The sequence below is a fragment of the Salmo salar genome, chromosome 03 (genome assembly GCF_965601325.2).
Source record: "Salmo salar chromosome 03, fSalSal1, whole genome shotgun sequence".
Lineage (NCBI taxonomy): Eukaryota > Metazoa > Chordata > Actinopteri > Salmoniformes > Salmonidae > Salmo > Salmo salar.
Window position 1 is genome coordinate 102,282,501 of NC_138293.1, and position 13,264 is coordinate 102,295,764.

Sequence of the window (13,264 nt, forward strand, 5' to 3'; positions counted from 1 at the left end):
TCCTGCTGCTATTTGTTCTGATATATATTTTAACAGTATTGTCTCTAGCTGTATAACCATTCCTGCTGCTATTTGTTCTGATATATATTTTAACATTATTGTGTCTCTAGCTGTATAACCATTCCTGCTGCTATTTGTTCTGATATATATTTTACAGTATTATACACAACAGTATTGTGTAACCATTAGAGAGAATATAGTAGACGGTTGCTGTCAAAAAAGTGATTGATGAGTTATTCCTGTGTCCTGTTATAATATAACTTTAAAGACGTCATGCTATTTAGGGTGTATGCAAATGTTTGAAATAAACATGAATGGCCTGATGATAGATGTGAGGTGTAGTGACCTTGTTGAACTTGAAACAGTTGGGAAATTTTGTAGTGAATGGGGAAGACCTGAATTTGAACTGTTTGAAAAATGTGAAACAGTTGGGAATTTTTGTAGTGGACTTATGGAGCTGCTGTCAGGTGAGCTTGTGACCCCTTGTAGAATGAAAAAGTAATTTCCGGGTAGGTCTGCCTGATTGTAAGTAAGAGTTAGACTTGTCCTGTTAACACTACAAACCTCAAGAGAGATAAACCACAGAAAGCTAAAAAAAAAAATCTGAAAACATGGAGTTGTTAAGACACTGATGCCCACGTACCTATGTGAGAGTGGATTCTCAGCCCTCACTAGCATGAAAACTAAATACAGGCACAGACTGTGTGGAAAATGATTTAAGACTCAGACTCTCTCCAATACAACCCAACATTGCAGAGCTTTGTGCATCCTTTCAAGCACACCCTTCTCATTAACCTGTGGTGAGTTATTCACAATTTTTGATGAACAAATATGTGTCACGGTTGTCGTTGGGAAAGGAGGACCAAAATGCAGCAGGTATGTGGTTGCTCATCTTGAACTTTTATTAACTCAAAATGAACACCAAAATTACAAAACGAACTCACGATCAACGAAACAGTCTTCTCAGGCTCACACACGCTAGACAAGAAACAATCTCCCACAAAACCTACACCAAACAATTACCCATATATAGGACTCTCAATCAGAGGCAACGAGGAAGCACCTGCCTCCAATTGAGAGTCCCAACCCCCCCATTAACCTAACATAGAAATACACTCACTCGACTAAACATAGAAATACCTAAACAGTTAATGGGTGTGGGAAAACAAATAGATGTTTCAGTGTCTATCAGTCACACATCTACCAAAACCACACAGAGATTTTAAGAGACAACTTAGATGAGATTTTCCCTCATGATGAATTTGAGACTGGGACTGATCCCATTGAAGATGACATGAGCGATGTAGAGAGTCTGCCAGAGGCTGAATATGTTCAAGCCACAGGGATCAACACTGAGCAGCTAATTGAAGGTCTCAAAAACAATATCTGTCTTTTTATTTAGAAAATATGGAAAGAACACTGCATCCCAGCTACGGTGCAGAATAACATTGTTGAGGACCTCAGAACCATTTTGGATGCATTATGACCCACTACAGTGATCCCCTCAGGTTTCATCTGACAAATAAGCAAATAAATGTGGTTGAACAGGTCGATCTCAGGGACTTGTTTAACAACTCTGCAGTATTTGAGGAATGCATTAGATGCATAAGCTCTGAGTGGATGCTGGAGCATTATTGGGTGATTGAATTGGACATGGTCAGGTCAATTGAAGTACCACTGAGCAACTAAGAAGGTTATAAAACAAGGTCATTTCAATACAGCTACATAGCCCCCAGGCTATATGAATATGAAGAGACATGAGACAAAACAATAGACCTGTTGAATGTAATAAGTTATAAGACCTCTATGATTAATTTCATTGGTCAGTTCTACCAGCGAATGTGAGATGTTTAGATTCCAGAACATTTGAGGACACTTACTGTAATTTATCTGGCCATCTTTCCCCCTCCCTTCCTGGCTGCCCTCCCCCTTCCCTTCTAAGTTCAAGTGTGTTTATTTGTCATATACATGGAGTTCACAGTGTGTTTATTTGTCATATACATGGAGTTCACAGTGTGTTTATTTGTCATATACATGGAGGACAGAGTGTGTTTATTTGTCATATACATGGAGGACACAGTGTGTTATTTGTCATATACATGGAGGACACAGTGTGTTTATTTGTCATATACATGGAGTTCACAGTGTGTTTATTTGTCATATACATGGAGGACAGAGTGTGTTTATTTGTCATATACATGGAGGACACAGTGTGTTTATTTGTCATATACATGGAGGACACAGTGCAATGAAATGCTTCCTTGCAGGTTAACCTCTTGACAATGCAACAACAATAGAACAAGTCAGTAGCTAAGTTAATAAAAAGAGTAATACAATAGTAATAAACCCTTCATTCATCAGTATCCTGAACATAGCTGGGTGTTTCTGGGATAGAGGGTTGATATAAAAGTCAGTACTACAATAGTAATAAACCCTTCATTAATCAGTATCCTGAACATAGCTGGGTGTTTCTGGGATAGAGGGTTGATATAAAAGTCAGTACTACAATAGTAATAAACCCTTCATTCATCAGTATCCTGAACATAGCTGGGTGTTTCTGGGATAGAGGGTTGATATTAAAGTCAGTACTACAATAGTAATAAACCCTTCATTCATCAGTATCCTGAACATAGCTGGGTGTTTCTGGGATAGAGGGTTGATATAAAAGTCTATATATTCAGCAATACAGTAAGATGCTGAGACACAATCACTTCCTATTGGTCAACTGCAGGGAACCGCCCACGTCTCATAGACACAATCACTTCCTATTGGTCAGCTACAGGGAACAGCCAACGTCTCTGAGACACAATCACTTCCTATTGGTCAGCTGCAGGGAACCGCCCACGTCTCTGAGACACAATCACTTCCTATTGGTCTGCTACAGGGAACAGCCAATGTCTCTGAGACACAATCACTTCCTATTGGTCAGCTGCAGGGAACCGCCAACGTCTCAGGAGATGTGTATTTTAGGCAGTAAGTAAAACTGCCTAGGCCTTGGAGAATCTGGACCAAAAAGACAGACCATCTGTTTATCTGTAATGTACTTATCCTCGTACAGTTTATCTCCTGGATTAATCTTTGTGTTTTCTGGTTGTGTTGAGTGTGACAATGGAACATAGTGTTTAACATGATCCTATTGTCTATTGGCTTCAAGAAGATATTCACTTCATCCATTACAACAATCTGAGACCCTTATCTGCTGGTTTAATCACTATATTTCTAGAACATTTATAAGGTTAAGCTGATTAACAGGTCTGGTTGTGAATTGTGAAAAGGAAGCCACATCCCTACGTATAAGAGTCTGTATAGTTTCTGACTCCAACTGAGGTTCCCAATGTGAGGGGTTTGGAAATAGTATCTGAGGAAAATCTGTTTCATATTCACAATGATCTGATAACTTCAATCTTCTATGATAGACGTGTAGATCCCTGCGGAGCTCCTCCCAGTCCACCTGTTTAGGAGTTGGTATAAAAGTCAGTCCACCTGTTTAGGAGTTGGTATGAAAGTCAGTCCACCTGTTTAGGAGTTGGTATGAAAGTCAGTCCACCTGTTTAGGAGTTGGTATGAAAGTCAGTCCACCTGTTTAGGTGTTGGTATGAAAGTCAGTCCACCTGTTTAGGTGTTGGTATGAAAGTCAGTCCACCTGTTTAGGAGTTGGTATGAAAGTCAGTCCACCTGTTTAGGAGTTGGTATGAAAGTCAGTCCACCTGTTTAGGAGTTGGTATGAAAGTCAGTCCACCTGTTTAGGAGTTGGTATGAAAGTCAGTCCACCTGTTTAGGAGTTGGTATGAAAGTCAGTCCACCTGTTTAGGAGTTGGTATGAAAGTCAGTCCACCTGTTTAGGAGTTGGTATGAAAGTCAGTCCACCTGTTTAGGAGTTGGTATGAAAGTCAGTCCACCTGTTTAGGAGTTGGTATGAAAGTCAGTCCTCTTTCTAGAACATCACTCTCGGCTTGGTTGAGCCCAATGGGACATTGCTGGTCAAGACCTCAAATGGGTTGTGAAGTAGTATGGACATATTGATGGAACAAGGTCACTAAACTGGTGGTTAGACAGGGTAGATCCAAAAGCCTCTGCTGTCATCTAGAGGGTGTTTCTCTGTACTGCTTGACACATGGAGACTCAATGGAGGCCCAGTGCAAGTGCTCAAAGTCAGGCCCAAACAATTGTTTGTCAGGCTGGGATCTATAAAGCAGTATGTTCTTCAATTAGATGCCAACTAATATTCCTACAGGGACAATAGGTGGACAGGAGGAAGAATGGTGTTCCTGATTCATACAGGGACAATAGGTGGACAGGAGGAAGAATGGTGGTCCTGATTCATACAGGGACAATAGGTGGACAGGAGGAAGAATGGTGTTCCTGATTCATACAGGGACAATATGTGGGACAGGAGGAAGAATGGTGGTCCTGATTCATACAGGGACAATAGGTGGACAGGAGGAAGAATGGTGTTCCTGATTCATACAGGTACAATAGGTGGACAGGAGGAAGAATGGTGGTCCTGATTCATACAGGGACAATAGGTGGACTGGAGGAAGAATGGTGGTCCTGATTCATACAGGGACAATAGGTGGACAGGAGGAAGAATGGTGTTCCTGATTCATACAGGGACAATAGGTGGACAGGAAGAAGAATGATGGTCCTGATTCATACAGGGACAATAGGTGGACAGGAGGAAGAATGGTGGTCCTGATTCATAAAGGGACAATAGGTGGACAGGAAGAAGAATGGTGTTCCTGATTCATACGGACAGGAAGAAGAATGGTGTTCCTGATTCATACAGCCAGAGGAAGAATGATGGTCCTGATTTACACTATTCCTCTTTTTTCTTTAGAGCTTCAGATTGAGATTTTTGTTATTCTCCAATATGTTTTTCTTCAGTGTTGCACTCTGGGTTCTCCAAGGGGAATTCACCCCCTGTTCTCCTCTTGACAGTTGTAGCCCCAGGCTTTTGCTGGGAATTGTCCACTGTTGGTATCAATTTATTTGGTCCCAAAAATACTAGTTTTAGCTGAATCCCCAGTTAGAATCCATGTGGTTCATTTTAAAGTTACTAAAAAGATTAAAAGTACATTTATAAAATGAGCTCCTGACGTTTCACCACAATAGGCTTCTTCAGACAATGGACAAAAAGTAGCTAATCAAAGCCAAAGGAGAGCGAAGAGCATCATCCAACCTGCCTACACCGGCCAAACCCGGACAACACTGGGCCAATTGTGTGCAAACCTATGGGACTCCCAATCACAGCCGGTTGTGATACAGCCTGGATTCGAACCAGGTTTGCTGTAGTGACACCACAAGCACTGAGATGCAATGCCTTGGACCCAAGTGTTCCTGATAATCAGCCCAGATTATGGATGCCTGTCCATACATTGGCAGTAAAAGAGGGTAGAAACAGAAAAGCATATAACTGTAGATATGTGGTCTTTACTTGAGTGTGTTTCAGCAGGGTGAGGTCAGAGAGATGTTTCCAAGTCACTATTTTTCTGAACTCATAAAATCCTTTAGACAATCTGATGGGATGGATGTTCAACCCCATTAAAATGACCATAAGGTCTATATAGAACCTTTAAGTTAATATAACTTATAAATCATGAGCCTCATCTTGAGGAGTCACCTGTGACAGTATTCATAAAGAGTAGGATAGCTGATCTAGGATCAGTTTAGCCTTTTAGATCATAATGAATCAGATTACATGGAGAGGAGGGATCTGATCCTAGATCATAATGAATCAGATTACATGGAGAGGGGGGACCTGATCCTAGATCATAATGAATCAGATTACATGGAGAGGGGGACCTGATCCTAGACCATAATGAATCAGATTACATGGAGAGGGGGACCTGATCCTAGATCATAATGAATCAGATTACATGGAGAGGAGGACCTGATCCTAGATCATAATGAATAAGATTACATGGACAGGGGGACCTGATCCTAGATCATAATGAATCAGATTACATGGAGAGGGGGACCTGATCCTAGATCATAATGAATCAGATTACATGGAGAGGAGGGACCTGATCCTAGATCATAATGAATCAGATTACATGGAGAGGAGGGACCTGATCCTAGATCATAATGAATCAGATTACATGGAGAGGAGGGACCTGATCCTAGATCATAATGAATCAGATTACATGGAGAGGGGGACCTGATCCTAGATCATAATGAATCAGATTACATGGACAGGGGGACCTGATCCTAGATCATAATGAATCAGATTACATGGAGAGGAGGGACCTGATCCTAGATCATAATGAATCAGATTAAATGGACAGGGGGACCTGATCCTAGATCATAATGAATCAGATTACATAGACAGGGGGACCTGATCCTGGTTCAGCACTCCTCCTTTGAGACACTGCCTTTATGAATAAGGAATGTTGTTGTAAAGTCTAGTTACAGCAGGTGTTTACTGCCATCTAGTGGATGATTCCAATAAAACACTTTATTATCAGGGTGGGGAGACGGCTGAGTGCAGGATCCATGGTGAGATGACAAAAGAGGAAAACACACTATATGGAGAGAAGTACAAATAAAGTATTTCTGAACAATAAAGGACAGAGTAAGATAATGAATACGTGGAATGACATATTATTACTAGTTAGTAGATCTCTTCTGTCATCATTATTTACCCATACACCAGTGACGTGAGAACTGACGTGATTTCCTCATATGAAAGTGAAAGTAACTGTGGTTACAAAATGTAGCGCACATTTCTCTGCAACATCAGAAGCAGGATAAATGTGTTGATTTGAAGGACAGAGGGGCAGACTCTGGTAAGTGTTGGCTACATATAACTACTATAAAGTTAGGTCGTAGTCAGACATTCAATAGACAGAGTAACCTTGAGATATGATTCTTTATCATGCTGACCAACCTGGACCCGGTTTCCACGATGGAATTTAGACTTAACGCTGGAAACGCATAATAAGTGGTAAACGATCATTAACAAAATACAAAGTTGAGTAAACACTATTTTACAAATAAAAAGGTGCGTAAGCGTGTTTACCCTCCACTACATCCCCGTTGATGTGGTGTGCACCGTAGAGTGCATAGTCATGTAGTCTCTATGGGCCAGATGGCCAGATGGTGAGAAACTGTTCAGATGGGGTGCAGTGGTTTAGACAGTAGTTTAGACAGTGGTTTAGACCACTGCACCAACCAGGAGGTGACTGAAAGTAAATATGTTCTTTTGTACAGGATCCATTTTGAGATGACAGAGCAGAAAACACTATATGGACAATACTGACAAATAAAGTAAGTATTTATGAACAATAATTCATTCTAAAGGACAGAGTATGTGAATGAATACTAGGAATGAGATATTACTAGTTAGAACTGCTACTTGAGCTGAGTTGCTGACAGACAGCAGTTTTCAAAGTGGAAACTAATCAGTAGGTCTACATGTTATCAGTAAAACGTCTGGTAAAGATGGTGGAGGAGCTTTTACATTATATGGTTTTATGTTTATCTCAGGGTTTCTCATCCTTTGGTTCTTATCCAGCACTTATACACCTTACAGGGGAAAAACACAACTAAACGTGGTTTCGAGTAAATTATAAGTTTAGCTAAAATAATGTAAGAGAGATGTCTTGAAGAAGGACTATACATTTTTTAATCAAGATTCAGAACAATGTCACGTTACTGCTGTCTCATGAAACTGACTGTTAGCCCCACCCTCTGGTTACTGTTGTTATGTGAAGGGTGACACCTTGACTACAGTTTAAACTGACTGTTAGCTCCACCCTCTGGTTACTGTTGTTATATGAAGGGTGACTCCTTGACTACAGTTGAAACTGACTGTTAGCTCCACCCTCTGGTTACTGTTGTTATATGAAGGGTGACTCCTTGACTGCAGTTGAAACTGACTGTTAGCTCCACCCTCTGGTTACTGTTGTTATATGAAGGGTGACTCCTTGACTACAGTTGAAACTGACTGTTAGCTCCACCCTCTGGTTACTGTTGTTATATGAAGGGTGACTCCTTGACTACAGTTGAAACTGACTGTTAGCTCCACCCTCTGGTTACTGTTGTTATATGAAGGGTGACTCCTTGACTACAGTTGAAACTGACTGTTAGCTCCACCCTCTGGTTACTGTTGTTATATGAAGGGTGACTCCTTGACTACAGTTGAAACTGACTGTTAGCTCCACCCTCTGGTTACTGTTGTTATATGAAGGGTGACTCCTTGACTACAGTTGAAACTGACTGTTAGCTCCACCCTCTGGTTACTGTTGTTATATGAAGGGTGACTCCTTGACTGCAGTTGAAACTGACTGTTAGCTCCACCCTCTGGTTACTGTTGTTATATGAAGGGTGACTCCTTGACTACAGTTGAATCTGACTGTCAGCTCCACCCTCTGGTTACTGTTGTTATATGAAGGGTGACACCTTGACTACAGTTGAAACTGACTGTTAGCTCCACCCTCTGGTTACTGTTGTTATATGAAGGGTGACTCCTTGACTACAGTTGAATCTGACTGTCAGCTCCACCCTCTGGTTACTGTTGTTATATGAAGGGTGACTCCTTGACTACAGTTGAAACTGACTGTTAGCTCCACCCTCTGGTTACTGTTGTTATATGAAGGGTGACTCCTTGACTACAGTTGAAACTGAATATAAGAAAGTATCTGTACAGGGCCATTTTGAGATGACAGAGCAGCTCATAGTTTAACCTCTAAACTGCAACCCAGTTTCCAAGTAAAGTGAGTATTTCAGGTTAATAATTTAGAATAAAGTAGAGGGAACATTTGGAATCCACTAAACTAGTGTTGGAGTGCTGCTGAGTCATTCCTACCATGTGGTGCCTTTTCTGTCCCCAGGAAATATCAGTTCTTATTTAGTGTAAAATGTGGATTCAAAAAGGCTTTAAATATAAGGTGTCTTTTACTTTAAAAACACCAAAATATGAATCCTGAAAGGGAATTTGATGCATTTTAACACCATTTGTCAGAAGATGTAGGCGTTTTTATCCCCAGGTGTTATTTATCATCTTCCACAAGAAATATAAGCCATAAAATAACAAAATGTTAAATTGTTTCTTCATTATTTTATAGTCCTAGTTGAAGTCTCTTTCATCAATTACTTTTTTCATGATTATTGTATTTATGTATCCATAGTGGAAGCCTGGGAAACTGAAATGTCTGAGCTTTTTCAACAGTGTGACTGTGAACATCTGTACCAAAACCAAATTAAGGGAGACAGAGATATGATTAAAAAACAACTGTTGATGCAACATGAAAATAAAATGGGTGTGTGAGATGAATCATAAACCCAAATTGAGAACCTTTTGTTTGATTCAGGGTGAATTGGTGTGTGAGAGATATATTATGTATAACCTACCTAAAAGCAAGAGATCTCTATGTGCACAGTTCAGATCAGGGATATTGCCTCTGTGTATTGAAACAGGTCAGATCAGGGATATTGCCTCTGCGTGTTGAAACAGGTACGATCAGGGATATTGCCTCTGTGTATTGAATCAGGTCAGATCAGGGATATTTGCTCTGCCTATTGAAACAGGTCAGATCAGGGATATTGTCTCTGCGTATTGAAACAGGTCAGATCAGGGATATTGCCTCTGCCTATTGAAACAGGTTAGATCAGGGATATTGCCTCTCCGTATTGAATCAGGTCAGATCAGGGATATTTGCTCTGCCTATTGAAACAGGTAAGATCAGGGATATTGCCTCTGTGTATTGAAACAGGTAAGATCAGGGATATTGCCTCTGCGTATTGAAACAGGTCAGATCAGGGATATTGCCTCTGCCTATTGAAACAGGTTAGATCAGGGATATTGCCTCTGTGTATTGAAACAGGTTGGTATTGTGGTGAAATGGAAGAGGAAAGACTATGCAACTATTGTGACCTCGAAGAAATAGAGAATGAAACTCATTTTATCCTCTATTGACCTTTCTACCATGATATACACTTGATCTTATTCCAGAAAGCACACCAGATATACCCTGTTATTATGTGATGAGTGATGAGGAGACAGACCACCAGATATACCCTGTTATTATGTGATGAGTGATGAGGAGACAGACCACCAGATATACCCTGGCATTATGTGATGAGTGATGATGAGACAGACCACCAGATATACCCTGGCAGTATGTGATGAGTGATGAGGAGACAGACCACCAGATATACCCTGGCAGTATGTGATGAGTGATGAGGAGACAGACCACCAGATATACCCTGGCATTATGTGATGAGTGATGACGAGACAGACCACCAGATATACCCTGGCAGTATGTGATGAGTGATGAGGAGACAGACCACCAGATATACCCTGTTATTATGTGATGAGTGATGACGAGACAGACCACCAGATATACCCTGGCAGTATGTGATGAGTGATGAGGAGACAGACCACCAGATATACCCTGCCATTATGTGATGAGTGATGAGGAGAAATTGTAATGTTTTTTGTTGTCCATTGTGTATTTCCGTTTGCTGAATATTTAGATAAATCCTGGAATAAATGAAAAAGGGCTACCTATAATTAAATTATAACAATATGTAGCTTCTACGTGGTAAATGGTACGTGTGTATATAGATTGTGTATAGAATTGTCTCCCATATGACTCTTCTATGTGGTAAATGGTATGTGTGTGTATATAGATTGTGTATAGACTTGTCTCCCATATGAATCTTCTATGTGGTAAATGGTACGTGTATATATAGATTGTGTATAGACTTGTCTCCCATATGAATCTTCTATGTGGTAAATGGTATGTGTATATATAGATTGTGTATAGACTTGTCTCCCATATGAATCTTCTCTTTGTGCCAGACTGGGTTCAAATGCCTTCTGTTTATTTTTTTCTGTATTTATTTATCTGTATATGTTATGTATGTATGTATGTGTATATATACAGAATGTTTATATGTATGTATGTGTATATATACAGTGTGTGTATATATGTATATTATTGTTCTGCTCTAGGGATGTAATTATTGTTTGCATCACCTTATTTACTATTATGTATTGATTTTTACCTTATTTTTTTCACTATTCATGCAATGCACAATGCAGAGAACACCGGAAGGAGAATTATCATTTAATTACCATAGTGAATTATTGTAATGTTTGTTTTTGTGGCAATTAACCCCATAAGGGATGGGTTGCCAGTTGGTGATTTGACACAGAAATAAAATTTCATTCATTCATTCATTTGTTCATTCATTTGTTCATTCATATTATTTAACCTCTTACATCTAGACGTTCCGCTAGCGGAACACCTGCTCCACTATCCAATGATGGGCGTGGCGCGAAATACAAACTCCTCAAAAATCCGAAAACTTCCATTTTTCAAACATATGACTATTTTACACCATTTTAAAGACAAGACTCTCCTTTATCTAACCACACTGTCCGATTTCAAAAAGGCTTTACAGCGAAAGCAAAACATTAGATTATGTCACCAGAGTACCCAGCCAGAAATAATCAGACACCCATTTTTCAAGCTAGCATATAATGTCACAAAAAACAAAACCACAGCTAAATGCAGCACTAACCTTTGATGATCTACACCAGATGACACTCCTAGGACATTATGTTATACAATACATGCATGTTTTGTTCAATCAAGTTCATATTTATATCAAAAACCAGCTTTTTACATTAGCATGTGACGTTCAGAACTAGCATTCCCACCGAACACTTCCGGTGAATTTACTAAATTACTCACGATAAACGTTCACAAAAAACATAACAATTATTTTAAGAATCATAGATACAGAACTCCTTTATGCAATCGCGGTGTCCGATTTTAAAATAGCTTTTCGGTGAAAGCACATTTTGCAATATTCTGAGTAAATAGCTCGCCATCACGGGCTAGCTATTTAGACACCCACCAAGTTTGGCACTCACCAAACTCAGATTTACTATAAGAAAAATTGGATTACCTTCACTGTTCTTCGTCAGAATGCACTCCCAGGACTTCTACTTCAATAACAAATGTTGGTTTGGTTCCAAATAATCCATAGTTATATCGAAATAGCGGCGTTTTGTTTGTGCGTTCAAGACACTATCCGAAGGGTAAAGAAGGGTCACGCGCCCGGCGCGTTTCGTGACAAAAAAAATCTAAATATTCCATTACCGTACTTCGAAGCATGTCAAACGCTGTTTAAAATCAATTTTTATGCGATTTTTCTCGTAAAAAAGCGATAATATTCCGACCGGGAGTCGTTGTTTTCGTTCAAAGACTGAAAATGAAAACATGGAGTCGTCTCGTGCACGCGCGCGCCATTCTCATTGTTCTCAGATCGACCACTTACAAAATTTCTGGCACCTTCTGAGAGCCTATGGGAGCCTGAGAAAATGTCACGTTACCGCATAGATCCCTTGTTTTGGATAGAGATGGTCAAGAAGGCCAAGAAATGGTCAGAGAGGGCGCTTCCTGTTTGGAATCTTCTCAGGTTTTGGCCTGCCAAATGAGTTCTGTTATACTCACAGACACCATTCAAACAGTTTTAGAAACTTTGGAGTGTTTTCTATCCAAAGCTAATAATTATATGCATATTCTAGTTTCTGGGAAGGAGTAATAATCAGATTAAATCGGGTACGTTTTTTATCCGGCCGTGAAAATACTGCCCCCTATCCATAAAAGGTTCATTTAAGTTTTTCTGTGTACCCCTAATATCACTTTCCACCCTGTTAGTTTGCTGTAATTCCTAGAGCAACACGTAGAACACCAGCTTGTTTGTACGAGTCACAGTTTACAATAGAGTGGTATCATAATAGTTTGTTGGCCAAACAGGGATGTCTCATAGTCTGACAAACACCACTCTAGCTCTGACAACTAGATCATAATGAATCAGATTACATGGAGAGGAGGACCTGATCCTAGATCATAATGAATCAGATTACATGGAGAGGAGGACCTGATCCTAGATCATAATGAATCAGATTACATGGAGAGGGGGACCTGATCCTAGATCATAATGAATCAGATTACATGGAGAGGAGGACCTGATCCTAGATCATAATGAATCAGATTACGTGGAGAGGGGGACCTGATCCTAGATCATAATGAACCAGACTACATGGATAGGGGGACCTGATCCTAGATCATAATGAATCAGATTACATGGAGAGGGGGGACCTGATCCTAGATCATAATGAATCAGATTACATGGAGAGGGGGAACCTGATCCTAGATCATAATGAATCAGATTACATGGAGAGGGGGACCTGATCCTAGATCATAATGAATCAGATCACATGGAGAGGGGGACCTGATCCTAGATC

General features: G+C 40.0%; 1 long non-coding RNA gene across 1 annotated transcript; it reads left to right on the forward strand.

The window, feature by feature from the left end:
* Positions 1–6,664: 6,664 nt before the first annotated feature.
* LOC123734132 (uncharacterized) lies at positions 6,665–11,181 on the forward strand. Its single transcript, XR_014391762.1, has 2 exons — positions 6,665–6,785; positions 7,210–11,181. It is a non-coding gene; the product is annotated as an uncharacterized LOC123734132 (long non-coding RNA).
* Positions 11,182–13,264: the final 2,083 nt, after the last annotated feature.